Source organism: Haemaphysalis longicornis, unplaced genomic scaffold, assembly GCF_048455015.1.
Source record: "Haemaphysalis longicornis isolate Haplotype H1 unplaced genomic scaffold, Haemaphysalis longicornis Haplotype H1 scaffold_1, whole genome shotgun sequence".
Lineage (NCBI taxonomy): Eukaryota > Metazoa > Arthropoda > Arachnida > Ixodida > Ixodidae > Haemaphysalis > Haemaphysalis longicornis.
In genome coordinates this window covers 291,109,222-291,117,893 of record NW_027526203.1, presented here as the reverse complement: position 1 = coordinate 291,117,893, position 8,672 = coordinate 291,109,222, and positions in this window count along the sequence as shown.

Below are 8,672 nucleotides of genomic sequence, written 5' to 3'. Positions count from 1 at the left end.
TTATGAAACAAACATGAAAGCGGGAACATAAAAATATATGTATATGGGACCTGCTGATCCCGTGTGTTTTAAAAAGGTTTACACTTCAGCTCTCCAACACAATCAGGTAATTGATTTTACTACAACCGCTGGTACGACTGTTCCAGTTTATATTTCAGTCAGATGTTTTACATAGTCTTAATTTCCGCAGAAGGCTCATGCGGGGAAACGCGAGAGTTATTCCCTTTTTTACTGTAGGTACTTGTTTATGTTTCTTTCGTTTTTCCTTTTCTTATTTGTATTATTCAAGTTAGCATTTAATTCTCATCACATGTTCACCAACCATCTGAAGTAGCAAGCCCAGCAATATTTAGGGCTGACCTCTTCGGGCTCATTAAAGAATTTTCTCTCTATCTCTCTCTCTCTGGTAGCATGGATTCGTCCCAGTCATTCCAACTGCTACATTGCCTTATTTTTTTGTATTTTTATGCTTAAGTGCAGCCGGCCGTGTTGCCTATATAACCTCCCTGCCTCTACCATTTTATACCTTTCCTTCGATAACTAACTAGAAAGGAAGACGCTCGTAGGTTGTCTAACTGCAGCTGGGCCCAACTTTTCACACACTATTATCGGCGTTCTTTCCGTGCAGAAAAAAAAAATCTCAAGACTTTGCTTCTAATTAGCACCATAGCAAGCAGCCCCTGCTGAAATATTCAAAGTAGACGAGGAGTTACATGAGGCCAGCGTGCTATTGCCCTGACACCAGTCTTGCATCAAAACGCCATGCACAAATTTAGGAGGCCGTGTAACGTCTTATTCGTACTTGGGATGAAGATGTGGTGGGAAACGCAGCCTGCTCTGCGTGGAGTCCTTTAGTTCCGGAGTTTTAAGAGAACACAAACTTTCGGCTGCTAGGTAAGAGTTGAAATTTTGCTCTGTCTTTCTGTCTGTCTGTCTGTCTGTCTGTCAACCAAATTATCCACCCACTCCCCCCCACAAAAAAGAAGAAAAAAAATCAAATTTAAAAGCCACAAAAGAAATTGTAACCGAGTAACTGGGGGAATCAAACCCAGGTCCTATAAATGAGTGAAAAACGGGAGCACCCTCAGCTACACACAGTTGATGGCTGCTAGGTGTACAGAGAAATTACATGCACTTGGGTTGAACGTCATTGTGCCGTAGACGTTGGCGTCACCCTAGGCGGTGTTGAGGGTAGTACTGCTTACCATTATATAGAGAGAAATATTCATTTATTCGAGATTTTAGCGTCAACTCAAACCTTCTGGGTATCGAAACGGTACTGTTGGGGTGCTCGGAAGCCACGAAGTAAAAAAAAAAACCTTTGGGAAACACATTAACACTGAAACATCCTGCGTGCGCCCGGCGTATGATGCTATATATAGTATGCACACCTATATACATCTTTGTGACGTAACATGGCGTCCATAATATATATATATATATGTATATATATATATATATATATATATATATATATATATATATATATATATAGGGAGCAGTTGAACTTTTGAAGATGGTAGAGAACACAAGAAAAGAAAACTTTCAACAAGGTAAAAGCACGATTGTTGCAACAATCGTGTTTTCACCTTGTTGAAAGTTTTCTTTTCTTATATATATATATATATATATATATATATATATATATATATATATATATATATATATATATATATATATATATATATATATATATATATATATATATATATATATAAACTCACGAATAAACTCACAGAAAAAACTCACGAATATCTATAAACTCACGAACAGCGACCGCCTGTCACGTTGCCGTGTTAATTCTGTCGCGCTTTCTTCCTCTTCCGTGTTCTTTGTTGCTCGTACCCACCGCAGCTACGTCTGCTTGTATCCTTTACACTGGGCCACGACTGCGAACGTGAAACGTCAAAACTTAGCAGTCGGAAGTCCGGACAGATCTAATTTAGGCACGATGCACGTACACTGACAGTGTCTCTTTTCCTCCAGAGCGGGACAGCCGAAGTCAAAGCGGCAAGTTGACAGGTGTCCGCTATCATGCGCCCCGTGACAACGACTGGCGTTTTGTCCCTTGTTGCGGTAGCGTGGCCGTAGTCGCTGTCGGGTTGATCCAAGCCAGTAGTGGGGGAGGAAGAGCAACTCGAATGAAGCAGTAACGCATCTTTATTTACGTCGTGAAGAGGAGAAGGGGAGGCAGGCCTGGACGTCTTCAGGCGCCGACCTGAAACCGATGGAGGTGAACTTTTTGGCGGATTGAACGCTCGCGCAAAGACTGCTGCCATGACCGTGCAGTTCTTAACTAACACCCCCGAACGGAACTTCAGGTTAGGGTTCTGACTCTGAGAGCGTCGTTTCTGGAACAACAGGTCGCCCACAATGTTCTGTAGGTTGGGCCGACATTAGCTGTCACATTCCGTTTTCCGCAGCACTTGCATGTTTGTAGCTCTTTTGTGGTGTTGTGGACATCTTTCAGTCATGTTTTCCAGAGGGGTCTCCAAGGAAGAGAACCGTCTCAAGCAGAGTAGGTGTGAAAACAGTCGACGGCTCCCACGGACTCGTTCTCGTACGACCTGCGACCCTTCGTAGCTTCCAACGTAGGAGTGAATGTTGCTGTACATCTCCCGCCACGTAACCCTATCTTGTACACTGCGGAGAGTTTCACCTCTCTCTGTCTGCACTCGCTCACAGGAGCCATGCAGCGAGTGCATGGCGCCGTGCCACAGGGATCACGAGAAAGTGGCGCTCCTTGGCCCCGTTTTTTTCTTTGACCTGCAGAGGCGTCGGTACATTGTTCCCTCCCGGGGAACGAAGTCCAGATTCGTCCTAGTACTGTCGAGAGTGGGGATTATAACAGCCATTCCGTGCTTTCACGCTGTGCAGTGGTTGAAACCCGCGAAAACAGCATCGAACTCTCCATCCCTTTGGAAGAAAAACAATCATCCCACCTGTGCTGGACAGTACTGAAAAACTCACCACCTTGGCCACTACTGAATCCACGATTGTCTGACCCATGGTATGGCTCCGTGCGTGCTGCGTGCGTTGGCCATATGAAGTTTTGATGTACAGCATCCACATCAGGCTCCAGATTCACTAAGCTGTTAAACACATCAGATATAGTAAGAGCAGTTTGCATTTGGCCGGCGCCGGCAATCATGCCACTTTTCGCGCGGAGCCAGACGCGCTCCAGGCGCCGGCCGATAACCACATGTTCTTACCATATCTTACGCGCGAACAGCCTCGTGGATCCAGGACCAGAAGTTAATTCCATCGGACTATGAACTTTCTTCTCTGCGAAAGGTCAAAATCGGCGCGAAGCGTCGTGGTGGGGGCCCCAAGCGGTGGGAACATGCGCTACGCCTATACAGTGCGACTGTTTACAGTTTGCGGGAGCAAAACATCACAAAAATTAAAAGTGCAGCGTGAAAAGCGAAAGAAGTATATATAATTGAGCGATAGCTTTCAGCTGATGTTAGTTTGGTGCTGTGGGCTCAAGTGCCAATTACGTCTTGCTCGTTGGCCAGTGTACACGGCACATGAAATCAAGATGGCAAGCAGGCAAGCACTCCGAGAAACCGGCATCTCAACCATGATCAAGTGGTTGCCAGGTCACGCAAGCAACCACGGTAATCAGCGTGGGGCCCACGGGCTGGCGAGCGAGACGCAACTCAATCACCGCTCCCAACCAACCTCGCCACCTCGTTTGGTAGTGAACGGTCCCAAGTCAATCCACGAGAAGCATTGGTCAGTGTCAGTGGCGTCCTACGAACACTGAATAAGGCCACGAACCGACGCCAAAGCGACGCTTGGCTCACTATGGAGTTTCGCCTACGAGGCTTCCATAGTGAGCCACACTCAACCTTTCAAATCTTCCCTCCAGCGCAGATGGTTTGTGATGCAGGACCATCTATAAATACGGGTCTTCCTAAAACTGATGGCGGCATTCCAAATTATTCGCATAGGTAAATGAGGGGGCTCAATGTTCAAAGGCACTGGTTAACAGATGTGAAAATATTTGTGAGCTTAAAACTTAATGCAGTCAAGACTTCAACACGCGCGAAACTGCACACGCACCACACAACGCTATTGCGAAACTCGGAGGACGATTTGAACCCGGGGCGAGGTTATGTTTTTAATAACCTAGGCGCGATCAAATAGTTTGTCACGGGAAATACGTACTTCGAGAACACCGCACTCTACGTGAGGATACGATTTCCAGTCTCAAGTTTTTGTTCTACCTTACTTCCAAAAAGGAAAGCGGATCAGGAGCCTAATGCTGTATAGCCTCACAGAGGATCTTGCTACCCATGGAATTCAGTTCAATGCAGAGAAGCTACAAAAACGGAAATTAATAGCAGCAAGGAAGTTACGCAATGTGTAGCTAGTAGCCCGAAACAACCCACAAGTTTAACCCATGAGTCTGTTGGGGCCCAAATTTTTTTTTTCCACATTTTTTCTCTAGCTAAGAGGGTGCGAATGACCCTGAAGACCCTGGAAGATTTTTAATAGCAATTGTGAGTCACTTTTTCCTGAAGCCATGTCCGAGAAGAATGGCCTGCAGGTAGCTCTAGAACCAGAATACCGCGACATTCATCCGAAAGCTGCCATCAATAAGCGGAGTGTGTCTCTCCAGCAGCCAAAGCGTTTATAGATAAAAATTCCCAAGATTTTAAGTATTAATGTGTCTTTTGTACTGTGTTTAAATTCGTTAAACCTCTAATTTAGTTTTCAGGGAGCAGCCGGGCTGATTTCACCGTAATAAAAAAAGTTTAGTCCGAAAATAAGCTTTGCTTTTAACAGCAGAGCTGTGTAAGCTTTTAGTTCCGCCGTGGAGCGTTACCAGAAAACTCAGCCCAGCAGAGAGCATGGGAGCGTGCGCCTCGTGAGGAGCACCCGGCGTCGTCAAGACTTGAGCATGGGGTTGCGCCACGTGTCGAGCTCGCAATAAAATACCGAGAAAAATACCGAGAGCACGTGAGCGTGCAACTCGTGAGGAGCATCCGGCGTCGTCAAGACTTGAGCATGGGGTTGCGCCACGTGTCGAGCTCGCAATAAAATACCGAGAAAAATACCGAGAGCACGTGAGCGTGCAACTCGTGAGGAGCATCCGGCGTCGTCAAGACTTGAGCATGGGGTTGCGCCACGTGTCGAGCTCGCAATAAAATACCGAGAAAAATACCGAGAGCACGTGAGCGTGCAACTCGTGAGGAGCATCCGGCGTCGGCCAGCTCGACCTTCGAAGCACACTATGCCCAGTGTTCGTGGCGTGATCTCGCACGTGCTGTTCTCCTCGCCAGTTCACGTGCGTTCGCGCATGAAAAGGAGAGCATATATAGACGCCGAGTTCGCGCTACAGACGCTGAGTTCACGAAGGCGGTTGCCCTGGGTTCTAGCGCGTGTTAACGCGGTCTTATTTGGGAGAGATGTGGAAGCCTGCGGACAAAGCGATCCGGGCCTGCCAGTCACGCAGAACTTCTAACGGCAATTTGGGAAACCTATGTGAGGCGCAAGGGCCGGGTCTCCGACGAAAGGAGAGGGGCCGCCAGCTCTGTTGTTTCCCCAGCGTTGCACCACAAGTGCAAGCTGCGGCAACTTTTTTGTGACCGGTGCGAATTTCCTTTGCATCCGAAAACAAAAGAATGACGGAGATTCCTGCGTAACCGTTTGTCAGGGTTTGCTTCGTCATAGTGGCAAACTATTGATTAGTGGAAAAAATTTTGCGGTGTGTCGAACCCCCCCCCCCCCACCCCCCAAAAAAAAAAATACCGGTTAGGTTACGCCTCGGGCTCACGTAACTTCATTTCGTTCCGGTTCAATTCCGGTTCGACTAGATCACGCACCAAACCGGTTGGCGAACTGGTTGAAAAGCTTAGCTGAATTAATTCCAAAGTGCCAAAAAACGCTTTGTAATTTCAGCCACGATAAAAATCGAATACAAGTTTTCGTCGTCCAAATACTGCTTTTTTCCAATAAAAGGGGTGCAATTTTAAAGTCAAGCTTAGTCAGTTCAGCCAGATGAAAAACGTACCAGCCACTTTTTCGCCCAGCCCTTGTGTCGTCCGCATAAAGCCACTGGGTAGAGGCATGAATGGGATTCGTTGGTGCCTCTTGTTCTGTTTTATTGTATCATTTGAATTTTAACAAGGAGTTAACGCACTGCTGACTCTGCTTCGATCATTCTATTACGTCACTGCTGACGCTGTGTAGCGAAAAATTTGAACGTTTTTGTTTCTTATCTTTTCTGTTGAAAAATACGTCGTTGAGGCCATAATGAAGTTGGGCGATTTATTAAGGCTAGTTCTTTCAATAAGGCAATGCAGGCTTTGTCTTCAGGGTCCGTATAGCCTACCAATACAAGCGTGTAAGGAGACGCAGCAAGGAAATTTTGCCAGTTACGGGCTGCGGCACCTTCGGCATCGGGCTTGCTCCTGCGTAAACCAAAAGGGAATGCTGCTTCTATCCCTATATCAAAACAGTCTACTAAAACTTCCATGTAAAGCGCACGCACGCACGTACGCACAACAGGACGTCCTATCCGCCTGTGGAAAGTATATTTACATTCGGGAAAGTCGTCCGCGAATCGGGCTCCGTCTGCAGTAGTAGCTTGAGATGGGTCAAATTTTGCATTTTTCATGTAACACAATATTCGGTAATCAGGGAATTGCAAATTTTCAGAGCTATGAGAGGAAGTAAAAATTAATACAGCATATTTATCAATTTCTGGACGAAACCTTCCATCCATCGTGACCAGTGGTCATCCTTTTCTAATAAAGGCTCTCTCTCTCTCTCTCTCTCTCTCTCTCTCTCTCTCTCTCTGGACGAAAATAGAGTAAAAAGGCATAAGTGCAGTGGAATTTCTGTACACGGAATCTGAAGTGAGAGAAGGGCATGTTATGTATATAAAGAGGCATTTTTGACGAGAGTAATGCATACTGGGAAATCCTGCTAACAGATCCCTACAGCACGACGTCACCTATTTCGTTCAAGTAGTTTCCGTTGGACAGAAGTGTGTTGTGTTGTACAACCACGTGCCTCACGCCCCGTGCGGTACGTGCAGTCGTCAGTGGCTGATACAGGAACATTCCGGCATATCAGTGCGCGCCTGCATTTACATGGAATAACGCTACTCGATGGGAATCGAGCCACCGAACTCACTCAAGAGCAAGAAAACCTGACCAGGAAGACCAAATAAATCTCAGTGACTAGCGAAAAAGGAAGAGGGAAAAGGAGTAAATAAAACGGAAAACGACCGAGCTTTACAACAGGACCGGCGACGGAACTAGCCTCGGAAAAAGCCGGTTTCAGAGGCAGGGCCGCTCCCGTACTAACTAATTTATACCGCACGGGGTTTCGCTTCAAAAAACATGAGTGCTCAGGCTGCTGCAGGCCCAAAAAAAGCTAACAGAAGGATGAGACAGAGCTCGCCAGAGAGAACGTAAGGCACCTTCTTAACTTCGTGTTTCGGTCGGTTTTTGTTTAGCAGCAACGGGAAGTGCGTGGTCGGTGTGTCGTTGCACGGCACAAACTCAGAACTCAACTGCCTGGGATGCATTTAGAGAGGCTTTTCCCTTAAAAATCGTCACTTCTCCTGTTTTTATTACGATAGTTCTGAGTAGTGGCACATGCGACTTGGAACTTGGCGGCTCAACAATTCACGAAGCATTGTCATTGCTGCCAGTATGCCGGAGCGATAAATAAAAGAAAGAAGCCCCAAAGCAGACAAAATTGGGTCATTTTAATTTCAGACCGCGAGCGACAACACTGCTTTGTTCTAGCTAGGTTTAAAATTTGAGTTCGCAGAACGTATTTATTCCGGTCTGGCGACGGCAATTTGACCTTTGTAGTGGCTATGGCGGCAGCATTGTTACTGCGGCCTTGTTTCTGTTCTGTTACTGTGCTGACGAGTAGATTCGACTCGAATGGCGGAGCTTTTCGAACTAGGTGCTTCATTATAAAATTTAGTCGAACTTTTCAGTTGCACCCATGAAACAAAAATAAACGTTGGTGTGAGCTCTTAAAGGGGCACTGACACAAAAATTTTACATCTTGTTTTTTTTGTTGCGATAAGTAGCTAGTGACCCACTTATAACCTGTAGAAACCTCATTTGCTTCAGCGTGCGATGGCTGTTTAATTAGAGGCATTTTAAATGCGGCCAGTCGCAGTTTCGGTTTCATCGAGCGCCGCGAAACGGTGGATTTTGTGGATTTTGTGTGCACAAAGCTGACCACGTGACCGTCGGAGGGATATCACAGAGCAGAGCCGCCGTAGCACTGTCGAATCCGCATCGACGGCAGTTTCTGCGAATGCCCCCACGCACTGATCTCGTGAGGCGCTTAATTATAAAGCGACCGTGGATGTGACGCAGGCGCTCCGAGTGCAAATGCTACCGCGGCTAAAGAACGACGCGCGACGCTCGAGACGGTGGGTGGCAAGACGCGCGCTGGGAGCTGCCGGCCGGTATGCCCACAGGTCCGCCTACAGATGTGTTCGGCTTAGCACTGCGGCGGATATTCGAGTGCCGCTCTCGTAAGCGGTGCAGATGACAATTTTTAATGCAACCCGCCATCGCATCATTAACTCCTTTCTCATGTAAGCCACCATGGTCGGGACTTGGGGACAATTTCGTGCAGCGGTAACAAGCTATCACTCGAGCTACCTGCGCCGGCCTGGGCCACTT